Source organism: Dipodomys merriami, unplaced genomic scaffold (assembly GCF_024711535.1).
Source record: "Dipodomys merriami isolate MVZ:Mamm:240054 unplaced genomic scaffold, mDipMer1.0.p SCAF_1, whole genome shotgun sequence".
Classification (NCBI taxonomy): Eukaryota; Metazoa; Chordata; class Mammalia; order Rodentia; family Heteromyidae; genus Dipodomys; species Dipodomys merriami.
In genome coordinates, this window is record NW_027202270.1 from 37556720 (window position 1) to 37570728 (window position 14009).

At 36.8% G+C, this 14009-nt stretch overlaps 1 protein-coding gene across 5 annotated transcripts in view; it reads left to right on the plus strand.

Moving 5' to 3' along the window:
- Positions 1–14009, plus strand: part of Znf385b (zinc finger protein 385B) — a 398961-nt gene that overhangs the window by 47998 nt on the left and 336954 nt on the right. The window contains exon 1 of one of the 5 annotated variants that reach the window (XM_070019850.1): positions 5143–5215. The exons of the other annotated variants lie outside the window; for them this stretch is intronic. The gene's annotated coding sequence lies outside the window, so the exon portion shown is untranslated. Of the gene's footprint in view, positions 1–5142; positions 5216–14009 lie in introns of those variants that run through there. 5 annotated transcript variants of the gene reach the window in all.

Here is a 14009-nt window from a genome sequence, read left to right on the forward strand (position 1 = left end):
TCCTATTTGATCTGGGATCTAGAAATAGATAGCTTAGACTAATTATTTCATTGAAATGAGACTGATGGTTTTGGTCCTGGCTGATTTTTATTATTTGCATGTAGCTTAAGAAAAATAATGCCATGAACTTAGTCTACTTTAACATATGAAAGTGATTGTCAGGGCAGAGATGAAACAAGGAGATGAGAAAATTACTTTCATGCACATAGCTTCCTCTACTGGGGCAGAAGAGAGGTTGGGAAAGAAATCCAAGAAACAATTCTCTTTACTTTTCTGTATTGCAGATTCACATTTCTGAGATCTGGAGTTGTGAATGTGAGGGCAGGGATATGCCATTCTTCTGCTTTCAAGAGCTGAAAATGTTCAGCATTCTTCATAATGAAAAATTTCTTTTTTGTGCTTAAGTGATTGGAAAGTGCCATCTGGGATACATTGTGTGCCATGTTTCTTCAGGACAGTCTAGAAACTGTACTTCTGGGATTTTGTTACTAACGAAGAGAAAAGGGGGAAAATCTTCAATCAATTACACTCATGTACTAGTGCATTTCTTGTGTAAATTGGAGTGAGAGAATGGCAACTAGAACACAAAGGTAAATAGAGCATAATCTAGTAGAGCATATCCTGAAAGGTACCCCAAGTATTTCTGAATATCATTAAAAATCATGATATTATTCATGATGTCTTATTGAGATCCCCTGTTAAGACTATCATATACATATTCTAGTTCTTACAAATGAAGGGAATCATGGAACCTTCTTTACTTTGGGTCTGGCTTACTTCACTTAATGTAATTTTTTCCAAGTCTTTCCATTTCCTTTTGAATAGAGCAATGTTATTCTTTCTGATGGGAGCATAGAATTCCATTGTACAACATTTTCTTGATCCTTTCATCTACCGAGGGGCTTCTGGGTTGGTTCCATATTTTAGCTATGGTAAATAATACTACAGTGAACATTGTTGCACTGGTGGCTTTAGTGTGGCCTTGTTTGTGGTCATTTGGATAAAATTCAGAAGTGGGATTGCTGGGTCATAGGGGAGCTAATGAAGCATATTAACATGCACTCCAATATATGCAAACAAGAAGTTCTTATTAGACCCTGTATGTAGTTTGTTCTTTTTTTCTATTGTTTTTCTTCATTTTTCTTATATTTTTGTACCTTGTGTTTTGCAAATAAGATTATGCAATATGTGAAAAGCAAAGAGAATCACAGAAACAGCAGGACAATAGAGAACCAAAGCAACATTGATACTCAGTTGACACTATGTTGGATATAAACATTAAAACTTGGGGAGGAGGGAAAGAGGGAGAGATAAGTGGGAGATAATGGGGGATGGGGTAACAATGATTAAAGACAAATGGATGGAGTTTCCTTTTAGTTACGTGGTAACTTGGGGGTGCTAGTAGACCATTTGATAATCATTCCAGTAAGCAATTCTGTATGAGTTTGAGAGACTGAGATTGTATTGTGTGTATATGTGTGTGTGTGTGTGTGTGTGTCTGTGTGTGTGCACACGCGCACACATGTGGATGCAATGTAACACACAATTTGTCAGGATCCTTACATTCAAGAATCTGCAGAGGTCACCTTATGAGTGAATAAATATGAAGAAATTGCCTAGAGATGGAGCCTTGTAGCACACTACCATGGATTATCAAACAGATGAGCACCAAAAATTGAGCTTAAAGAGGGATTAGCAATACAATAGAAGTCCTAGGAGGCAACAGTGCTCCAGAAACAAATCTATTCACTTGCGGCTGTTTATTTATATATTTTTTTAATTATTGGGATCTAACTATTTATAGTCTTGAAATCTTTCTTTTTTATTTGCATAACGTAATACTTTTCACATTCCATTACAGTTTGGTAACTATTTTAATATAATATTTGATTTGTGCTTGTGCTATGATTTATGTGCTCATTTCTTTATTGGATTATTTTTACCTAGTTTCTATTTTTGATGTGAATAAAAACTAGAGTATCTCTGTACATAAATCTTTTAGTAGATTTCAGAATATTTTCTAGGCTAGAGCCTGAAGGAAATTGCTGAGTCAAATGATCTATATTATTTTATGACTCTTGTTAGATATGGCCAAATTGTTTTAGAAAGTGATTCTGCCAATTTATAGGCCTTAAGAGTGCCTTCTCTGATTCTTTTCAACTTTGAGGACTTCTAAACTTACTGTTTTATGAAATCACACACATAGGACAGTTTGATGCGTAATTTTTTTACACTAGCTTATATTACTTATGCAGAGAGGCCTTCATTGCTACATTTCCATACATCTTTACTATAAGTAACATATTATTTCATCAATGGGTATTTACTTGGATGTTAGAAGATGAAATCACCTTTTAATGCCTCCACCAGTCATTTGGTTTTCTTTCTTTCTTTTTTTTTAACTGTATTTTTTTCGACTTTTCTTTTTTGGTACTGGGGATCGAACTCAGGACGTTGCACTTGCTAGGCAAGCGCTTTGCCACTGAGCTACATCCCAGCCCTTGGTTTTCTTTCTTATGGACAGCTTTTCTCATAATAGTTTTTTCCTGACATACAATTTTTCATATTAATGTTGTCAACCATCATATTTGGTATATTTTTTCAATTTTTTGCCTTTTGTTTTGTTTCTATTTTTATTTTTTTTTAGAATCTTTTTTTTTGGGGGGGGGTCGGGTCATGGGGCCTGAACTCTGGGCCTGGGTGCTGTCCCTCAGCTCTTCAGCTCAAGGCTAGCGCTCTACCACTTGAGCCACAGCGCCATTTCCAGCTTTTTTCATTTGCTTATGTGGTGCTGAGGAATTGAACCCAGGGCCTCAGGCATGCAAGGCAAGCGCTCTACCACTGAGCCATCTTCCCAGCCCCTGCCTTTTGTTTTTATACTGTTATTGATTTAAAATTTTTAGATAACAAAATGCCAGTTGAAAGTTAAACCTGTTGCAGAATTGTAAGTTGCCCTAAACATGCCCAAGTAAATATAACAAATTGGTTTATGTTTAAGGTATTTAATTCATTGGGGACAAATGTCCAGATGTGAGGATAAACATTGTTGAAATAATAATAAAAATTATTATTATTATTGTTATTATTATTATTTTGTTCCAGGCCTTAGGCTTGAACTCAGAACCTAGTGGTTTCACTTGACTTTTATGACTGCAAGATGGTGATGTTCCACCCCTTGAGCCACACCTACACTTCTGGCTTTTTGCTGGTTAATTGGAGATAAGAGTTTCTCAGATTTGTCTGCCTAATATGGCTTCAAACAGTGCTCCTCAGATCTCAGTCTCCTGAATTGCAGGCATTAACCACTGGTGCCAGGCTTGTGTGCAGATAATTTAATTTCTGTTCCATTGATCTGATGTCTGCTCTCATGATATTACCTCACTTGTTTATAATTATAATGCCATTATACTGTGTTTTAATATGAATAGCACAAATCTCCTTATTTTATTTTTTCCAAACATTCCTGTCTTCATTTTACTAGATGCATTTTTGAATCAAGAGCTTAAAGTTATTTCTCCTGTGATTTTCTGTCACGGTTTACTGAATAGAAGTAATTTATGATTTTTTGAGAGTTTAAGGTCATGAATATCTATAAATCATTATATATACTATAAAGTTCTATTATTCAAATATGATGGATTATTTTTGCTCATGTTACAAGTAGCACTTGATTATATGAGTTCTAAAATCTATGATTTGCTGTTTGGTTTTTCATCTTTATTGATAGTTCCAGATGTTTTGACTTTGCCTTTTTAAATTTTACATGATTTAGCATTCTATGTAAAGTAAAACTAAATGATTGAACTCTGTCCCATGTCTTTCCATTGTTCTTGGATCTCATATTATGTAGTTTTTGTCCTAGTTCTTTGTCATGTGACTTGTTTTCTTTCCTTTTCTTTTAATTAGCACAATAGTAATTGTTTATATTTATGGGATACAGAGTGATAGTTCAAGGGTAATTAGCATACTTTTCATGCCAAATTTTTATTATTTATCTGTGGTGAGCCCATTCAAAAATCTTCCCTTTTCATTACTCAGATATGCATAATACATTGTCATTAAGTACAGATGCCTTTTCTTGCACTTGAACACCTGCACTCACTGCTGTAACTTTGTCCTGATTAGTCAATATCTGCTGGAGCTAGAAACCACCATTCTGTCATCTACTGTGTTCTGAGGTCGACCCTTTTAGATGCTTCATATCAGTGAGACTATGTGGTTCTTGTTTTCCTGTGTCTGAGTTGTTTCAGTTAACATAAAGTACTCTGTGTTCAACCATGTTGTTACAGTAACAATTTCTTAATACCTTAAGGCTGAACAGTATTCCATTTTGTGTGTGTGTGTGTGTGTGTGTGTGTGTGTGTGTGTGTGTGTGTGTGTGTGTGTGTGTGTGTGTGTATCTCCCACAGCCCATTTTGTAAAATTCACTTGATGAACACTTAGGTAGGTCCCACCTTCTGGCTAGCAAATGTAGAGTGCAGCCTGCATTAGCACACTGAATTCATTTCCTCTGGGCAGGCACCCAACATTGGCATTTCTGGGTCTTATGGCAATTCAATTGTAGTTTTTTTAAGCAACTTGCATACTGTTTTCCTAAATAGCTATACTAATTTAAAGTATCACCAGCAATGTGTAAGGATTCTCTTTTCTCCACATACTCCCCAATATTTATTATTTTACCTTTTATAATAGCCAGTCTAGTGGGGCAGCAGTGGTTTATGCCTGTAATCTTAGCTACTCATGATGCTGACATCTAAGGATCATGATTTGAAGCCAGACTAGGCAGAAAAGTCCATGAAACTCTCATCTCCAATTAACCAACAAAAAAGCCAGAAAATGGAGCTCTGGCTCTACTGGCTAGAGCTCTGGCAGTAACCTTGAGCAAAAACAAAACAAATCCAGAAACCTTAGGAACAGCCCTGGTACCAACATAAAAAATAGCCAGTTGTACATTTGTGAAGGGATATCTTTTGGTTTAGCTTGCTTTCCTCTGATTAGAGATGTTCACTATTGCTTCGTGTGTGTGTGTGTGTGTGTGTGTGTGTGTGTGTGACACAGACACACACACACATATGCAATTTAAATGAATTCTTTTGGGAAACATTTATTCATGTTTGTTGCCCATCTTCTAGGAGAGCTGCTGTTTAGTTCAGTGTTGAATGGATGACTTGCAGGTAGTTCCTCCTGTCTGAGAGCTCTCACTGTTGTGCCCCAGGTAAGCAAAAGCATTCTTGTTCTAGGCAGTCCTGTTTATGTGTTTTTGCTTTCATTGTTTCTGCTTCTCAGGTCAGTTCCATGAAATCACTGCCCACATCCACATCCACATGCACTTGCAGAATGAGTCTTACCTATCTTCCTAGTAGCTTCATACTCTCAGGCCTGATGTGGAAGACTTTGATCTCTTCTGGGTCGATTCTCGCATAAAGAGGAGATAAGGGTCTATTCTCATCCTTCTATCTGTGGATATCCCATCTATTTATGAAAGAGATTATATATTTTTGACAACTAGGTTGAAAATCTTTTGACCATAGAGATAGTGTTTATTTATGGACTCTCAATTAGTCAATGTGTGTGAATTAGTATTTTTTATTAGTTTTGCATTGTACTGTATTTTGAAATCTAGAAGCATGATGTCTAACTTTGTTTTTTATAATTAAGATTGTTTTTGCTTTTTAATGACATGTTGACTAATTTTTTGTTATTGTTGTTCTGGGGTTGAGCTCAATCACTGTTTCCTGTGAACCATGCGCTTTAACTGCTCTACCAATTGATCTGTGCCCTCCTTTCTGCGTTTTTTTTTTTATGTTTTGAATGATTTGTAATGCTTGTCTGGTGCTGACCTTAGACTATGATCTTTCTACCCATTTGTCCTGTCATATGATTTGTCAGGTAGGAATTAACACATTGCTAATACAACCCCTTTCTTTTTCTCTCTTCCTCCTCCTTTTCTTATTTTCTCCCTCCTTCTTTCTGCATCTCTGGGAATACACTTGAAAACTACCATGCCAATTTTGTCTGTTAAAATGAGATCTTGATTACTTTTATTCTTGGCTGTCCTTAAACTGTAATCCTCCCCATCCTTCAGTCCCAAAGAGCTTGGATTATGGATGTGCTCTATGTTGCCTGGCCTTGTGTTTCCTGTCTTTTAGATGGCTATTTTAATTAAACTGGTAAGAATAGTGTCATTATGTCTGAGTATGAATATAAAGACACATAAATTTGGGTTAGCTATAAAGATAAATGCATATATCAATAAAAAGAAATACAAAGAAAAAAGAGAGACTCTTACTGAAGTCATGACTTTTCTTCAAGAGGCAAAGTTCTCTGTGTGCCATATTTTTTAATCTCTTCTGCCCTGTAATGAATCTCAGGGTTTATAATTACATCATATTTTTAGGTTGGTAGTATATGAATGTCCAGAGTGACAGGCCAGTAAACTCATACTGGGACATAAAGTGAATTGTTTTTGTTTTTGAGATTTACCTTCTGATATTCTGAAGACCTCAAGCATAGCTTGATAATTGCCAAGCTGATTAATATCATTAACCTTTCTTTTTTCTACTTGGAAAGAAAAAAAATACCAACCGTGTAGAAAAAGGTGGTTAAATACATTTTATTTATGTATATCACTTGATATTTTCTGTCCTGTAATACATGTTGCCAGGTTAGAATAAACACATTGCTGATATAACCCCCCTTCGTTCCTCCTCCCTTATTTTCAACATCCTTCAGTTCCTCCTTCCTTCCCTTCTTCTTTCCATTATTTTTTAAACAGTGCTGGAAATTGAATCTAGGCCCTCAGGTATACTAGGTAAGCTTTCTATCTCTTCAGATACACCTCCAGCTCTTTTATTTTCATTTTGTTTATGAGATAGCGTCTCTAATTTTTCTCAGGCTAGTCTCCAATTTGTAATACTCCTTCATTCGCTGGCTGAGAAGTTGGGATTACAGAAATGAGCAACCACTTTGGATAGTTTCCTAAATATTTTACCATTAATTTTATTTCCTGTTACCAAATTATATTTCAGGGATTCTTTACATTTGCTGTTTTGTGTGGCCCCAAAAATGTTATTGCTATAGTAGAAATAATTTATTTCACTAAGTCTCTGAAAAGAGGCAGGACTCACCAAAAGTTAAGGAGCCAGACACAGTAACAGATGCTCCTATAAAGCCATGTTTCTCAAAAAGGACTTCAATGAAATATATGCAAATCACCTCCGTTGTCATTTATTTTGGGAATGTTCTCTGTTATACCGCATTTCATTTGTTTTTATATTTTTATTATGGAAGACTTTAAATAGAGAGACAAGTACATAAACTAGCCCGCCACCAGGCACCTGCCATGCAGTTTTATTGACTGTCAGCATGCCTGTCCTAGTGTTTCCAGAGCAGTGCCCCATTACTGAACTGTGACTGTGGGCCTCTGCCCCACCCCTGTTTCTCCAGACAGCACTGTGGTTAGCACCATGGTTAGCCTGTGTTTAGTGTTATCGCTCCCCTTCTTGCATGTGTGTTTCATTATATACATGATGCATATATCATTCATGCTATGACACTTTCTCTTTTCTTTTCCATTGGGATTATTTATCTTCTTTTTTTCTTTTTCTTTTTTATTTATTGTGAAAATACCATACAGAGGGGTTACAATTTACATGGGCAATGTAATGAGTGCATTTCTTATCAAGCATTGTTGCCTCCTCCTTTGTTTCCCCTTCCCATCCCTTCTCCCCTCCTGCCCTCCCCCCCACCTGCCACAACAAAGTTGTAAACCAATGAGATGTACAAGATGTTATGTCAAAAATGAACTTTACAACTTTGGGATTATTTATTTTCATTTGAATAGTCTTCTATCTACCATTCCTTCACAATCTCTTTCAAAAATTCCAATTCATATACTAACTTGCTGTCTGCTATTTTATTTTTTAATACTTTTTTATTATAAAAATACTGTACATAGGGGTTACAGTTACATGAGCAAGGTAATGAGTACATTTCCTATCAAACATTGACACTTTTTCTTTGATAGTACTGAGGATTGAACTCATGATATTGCATTTGCTAAGGAAGTGCTCTACTACTTAAGCTATGTCCCCAAGTCTGTTGTCTTTAGTATGGATAGAGTCTCCCACTTTTTATCTAGGCAAGCTTTAGACTGTGATCATACTACCTTCATTTTCTGAAAACTAGGAATATAGACATGAACCACCAAATAAGCCTGGCTTATTTGTTGAACAAAGGATTAAAGACATTCTATTATATGTTCTCTCATTTACTTATTTATTTATTTGTTAATTTATTCATTGGTACTGGGATTTGAACTTAGGTCCTTGCACTTGTTAGGCAGGTGCTTTAAGGTGGAGACACACCAAAAGCACTTTTGTTAAACTATTACTTGTAATATATGGTCTTTCTTCTTTCCTATGTGTGTACCTAGACCACAAGTTGCCTATTTAGGCTTCCTTTCCCTTTGTAGCTAGCACTATCACACTCAGCTTCTGTTCATAAAAATAAATCTCATGAACTTTTCTGCCCAGGTTGGCATGGACCCATAATTCTCCCACACTCAGTGTTGCATGCAGATGAAGTAACAGACATGTACCACCACACCCAGCTATTGGTTAAAAAGAGATCTTTTTATATGTGCCCAATCTGACCTTGAACCATGATCTTCCTAATCTCAGTCTCCCAAGTAGCTAGTATTACAGGTGTGAGTCACCACAACTGGATCTACTATATCTTCTAAATGTTATGAAAATCTGGAGTTTTATAAACCAATCTACAAATTCTGTCATTATAATTCTTAGCTAAAATGTAGAATGGTATAATGAGAGCTGAGTCCAAGAAATAACAGGAGTTCCACAGATAGTGTTTGGGATATCTGTTGTTCTAATAAACAAATCCACACTTGCTGGCTTGAAGCAAGAATCCTTTTTTTCCCTCAAATTTCTGTGGACTAAGCTCATAAGCTGGTGATTTCTAGGATGCACTCATTTGGGACTTGCTGGGCTGGATCATCCAAAGGGTTTTATTCCTATCATAGAGGTTGGTAATGGTATTACCTGGAAGCTAATCAAGGGATTTTTGTCGATCGCCCCTCACCTGCTCATGATTCCATGTAACCTCTTTCTGTGTCATAGGTTTTTCATAGCATGATAGAATAGAAAATGAAGGCTGAGAATCCTCTTAAGGCTGAAGCTTGAGAATTTTAAAATGTCACTCTTAAAAAAAATTATTTATTTTTTATGTTTTAATGATGGCCCTAGAGTTGAACTCAGAGTCTGCACACTTATCTCTGATCCTTTTAGCTCAAAGCTAGTGCTCTGCCACTTGAGCCACAGCTCCAGTTCAGGCTTCTAAGAAAAGTCTCACAGACTTTCCTGCCTGAGTGCGCTTGGAAGGACCATCCTCAAGTGTCATTCTCCTGAGTAGCTAGGTTTACAGATGTGAGCCACAGGCACCTGGCAGAATGGCCTTCTTACTGCATTCTATAGTCCAGGCTAGCCCCAAGACCCAATGCCCATGGAGGACATTGAAACTGTGACCTATTGGTAGGCATGGTGGCACAGCACTCAGAGCTGTTTCTGGTTCAGAAAAGAAAATTTAATCTAAACTTTGACGGATGAGAAGACTCAGCAAAAGAGAAGTAGAGGAAGAGGATCCAGACAGAAGATAGTTAACAGACATGAAAGTTCACTGTATGTTTGGATAGAAGTTTTATGCTGTGGAGTTAAAAGAGATAAAAATTAGTGAGCTATGTTAGAAATAATGAGAAAATAATAGCTGAAATTTGTCACTCTGTGCCAAGCACATTTTGCCCTTTGACACTTGTTACTTTCATCCTCCAAACTGTCCTATGGGACAGACAACCATTATTTATTTTTTCTAGGTAAGAAAATTGAGGTACTGATAGGTTGAAACACTTGCATATGGTCACAACCCTAGTAAACAGCTGAATTCAAACCTGGAAAATGTTCTCAGAGTTATCCTGTCAACCACTGCCATCCAGGCTCTGATAGATTATTAAAAAACAGAATGAAAACAAAACATTGCATGCCTAGTTATATCCTGACAGATTGTATATGCTGCATAATAAAATCTGGGTCCTAAGTACAAAGCTGGTGCTATCTCACTGGCATTCTAAATATTGTTTTCTTACACTGATTAGAATATATGAGGAACTGTTGAGCCTTGTGGTCCATTTGATATTAATAGTGGATCCATTGTTTCCAGGAGTTGAGATACAGCATGTATCCTCATTCTGAACACACCTGGCAATTCTGAAGGTCATGGTAGTGGGAATAATCAGCACCACAAAGATGGTGGTGAAAAACTTGACCATTAGATATCCTCTCTGAGAGGTCTTTTGAATAGAAATCATAGAGAGAGAGAAGCAATTGAAAGCAGAAACAAATCCAACGACAGAGAGAAAACCAAAGATGGTGACAAACAGACCCAGCTGGCAAACTTAATTATAAGAGATTCTTTGGATACCAAATAATCTTGCAACCTTGGACTCAGTTTTGTCTCTCTAAGACAGCCTAATTGTTCTTGAGTTCCTGTGCAGGTACATTAAAGTATAGGAACACCCATTTTTCTTATTTCCAAATACAATCTTATAATCAACCGCTGTTATGTGGCATAACCCAAAAGAGCCTTTATTCTTAGAATTTATACAGCCTGACTAACAGACATCTTTCATTCTTACCAGATGCTCTGTTACTGGCTAAAGTTTTGGAGGATAAAGGCCAAGACTCTTTACATCAGGGCAATCTTTCTTTGCTCTTTCATAGAATCAGCTCCAGAGCTTTTTACTCAGTAAATGCCAAGCTGTTATTTGCTGATCAATTGTTCTATCAGGCTTTTGAACATAGATGTTGGTCTTAGTCCCGTGATGATAATGTGAAAATATCGTGCTCAGTTTATAAATCTCATTTTATGATATTTGTGCTGTTATCTCTAAACTATTCCATTAATTATAAAAAAAAGCATTTGTCTGACCACAATTTGAGTTTTAGAAAATAATTCATATAGGCAGCTGATATTTGTATCAAGAAATTTTCATCTTGAAAAGATCTTTGCTCAAGTATCAGGCACACATACACAGGCTATAATGAAAATAATTGCTCTTGGCACTTTAGGACTTCCCATGGATGAGAGGAAGAGACAACCTGAATCCATGGTGACATCATGTTGATTATTTCTTCAATTTTCTGTTAACTGAAATAAAATATTATCTTTGAACTATTCATATTTTTGAAATAGCATTACCTTAGCTGATAAATGTTCTCTGTCACAGGTTGATTCTCCTAAACCTGTTACAATATGGGTCATAGTGAACATCACACTGGAGCCACACTCTCTGGATTTGTCACAACCAAATCATGCATGGATTTGGGAAGATTATTTTAAAAAAAAACTCAGTTTCACTTCCTATGAAGACAATAAAAATCTCCTTCACAGTAGTATTCTAAAGCCTGAATGACTTAAATGCTTAATGGACTACTTTATTATTGTAAAGTATTTACAGCAGTATCTGTTACATAGTGCTATATTAGAAATGGATTTGCTATTCTGTTGTTATTTACTGTTAGTTTCTAAGGCCAGAAAAGGCATTTTATACTTAGATCCATTTTCTATTGGCTCATTTGCCTAATCTCTTGAGTAGCAGTGAACAAAATAGAATAGTAAACTTGTGTGTGTGTGTGTGTGTGTGTGTGTGTGTGTGTGTGTACGCGTGCGTGCATGTGTGCACACACACATCACTGCCTGCCTGCCTGCTTACCTGCTTGCCTGTACATGGGCTTGAATTTAGGCCTGAGCACTGTTCTTTAGCTTTTTTTTTTTTCAGTCGTGGGGCTTGAACTCTGAGCTTGGGTGCTGTCCCTCAGCTCTTCATCTCAAGGCAAGCACTCCACCACTTGAGCCACAGCGCCACTTCGGTTTTCTAGTGGTTTATTGGAGATAAGAGTCTCACAGACTTTTATGCCCAGGCTGGCTTTGAACCTTGATCCTCAGATCTCAGCCTCCTGAGTAGCTAGGATTACAGGCATGAGCCACAGGTGCCCAGATGTTCTTTAGCTTTTTATCTCAAGGATGGCACTCCAACACTTGAGCCACATCTCTACTTTGGCTTATTTTTTTTCATTGTAAAGATGATGTACAGAATAGTGACAGTTACATAAATAAGGAAATGAATACGAACAGTGTTACCCCCTACCTCATTTTCCCACACCTTCCCTCCTCCTTCTTTCCCTTCCTCCCAAATTGTAAAGTTGACTTCCAACATAAAGTTGATTTCCAACATAGTGTCTTGTGAGTGTCACTGTTGTATTGGTTCACCTTTTGTCCTTTGTCTTACCATTTCTATGATTCTCCTTCTTATCCCCACATCAATACCAAGGGTACTGAAATACAAAACAGTGACAACAGGGAGTAAACCAAAGGGAGGAAAAACAAAAGAAATGACTGCATACAGTGTACTAGGAAACAAAACAAAAACAAAAACAGAAAACTGTTGTTTCCCTATCGTCTGGGTTTTTGTGGTTAATTGGAGATAGGAGTCTGGTGGACTCTTACCTTGGCTGGCTTTGAACTGTGTTCCTCAGATCTCAGCCTTCTGAGTATCTAGGTTTACAGTTGTAAGCCACTGATGCCTGGCTTTGGACAATCCTGTGGGACTTCTTCTCAAAGATCAATTACTGCATCTCCCAGAGATTTTCTACATATTTTCAGGTTTTAAAAAAACTTATTGTAAAGATGCTGTACAGAGGGGTTACAATTGCATGAGTAAGGCAATGAGTATATTACTGGTTGATCATTGTTACCCCTTCCTTTGTTGTTGTTCCACTATCCCTTCCCTCCCCCCCTCCTACCTTCCCCATTCCCTCCCCACCCAAAGTTGTAAAGTTCAATTCCAATATTCTGTCCTGTGGGTCCCATTGTTGAAATGGGTCATCCTTTTTTCACCATTTTGTTGTTCCCCTTCCCAGATTAGACAAATATATATACAAGATGCAGGGTACCAAAATCAAGTACAGTGACAACAGGGGATATACCATAGGAGAAAGAACATATAAAGGAAACAAAAAATCACTTAGTATATTTAAAACAACAACAAAGACAGACCTCTTGTGTCCATATCTTGGGGTTGATTTCACTTAGCATCAACTTATACATAGTATTTGAGCTTTTCAGCTCATCTGATAAGATTATCCTATATGTATACTAATTAATTGCAACATATTTGCAGTTTTTGATCAGTTTTTTGAACTGATATTAATCAGCTGCAAAATGGCTGCACTGTTCCACAGTATCAGAGGGTGACATAATGGCAGAACTAGGAACACTTGCAGAAATTCTTTCGAAATGATGCTGTGAGGTTTAATTTGTGCTAAAAATTCATCCACACATCTCTAGCAAAGCAAATCTTCCCAAGACAGATGGAGACTGTTTTAAAGTTGGTTGCATGATTCTGATTGGGACTGTTTTAATTTTATCATTGGACACTTCAAAACAAGGAATGAAATGTAAGGTAAATAATTACCTAAAATAGACACTTCTGTTAAAATGTTCAAGGTCAGAATGTAAATTTGAGAGGGGAAGTCATTAATGTAGTAAGTGAACTGAAGACATTAGCAGAATGTTAATGTCTTAGAGAGGTAAAGTTAAGGAATGTAGCAAATTAAAAAAAGATTACATAAGGGAACATTCCCAACAGGATGCATAAAGAAGGGTGTGAAGAGGGCTGCATATTTTAAAGGTTGAAATAAGCAGTGCACATTTGGAGGGTCTCAGAGTATATAAAGAGATCTTCTTACCATGGCAGCCAGCTGCTCACCTCTCATGATGGAGGCAGAAGAAATGAGCTAAAAGCTGAAGTGCAAGGAATGTGGGTTTCCTACACAATAAAGATTGTTTAACATTGATTTGAATTGTATAATCTCAGCCCTGGCAATGCTGAAAAATATCTTAACTGCCAATCATCCAGAGATATTTTTTTCTTTTCCCAT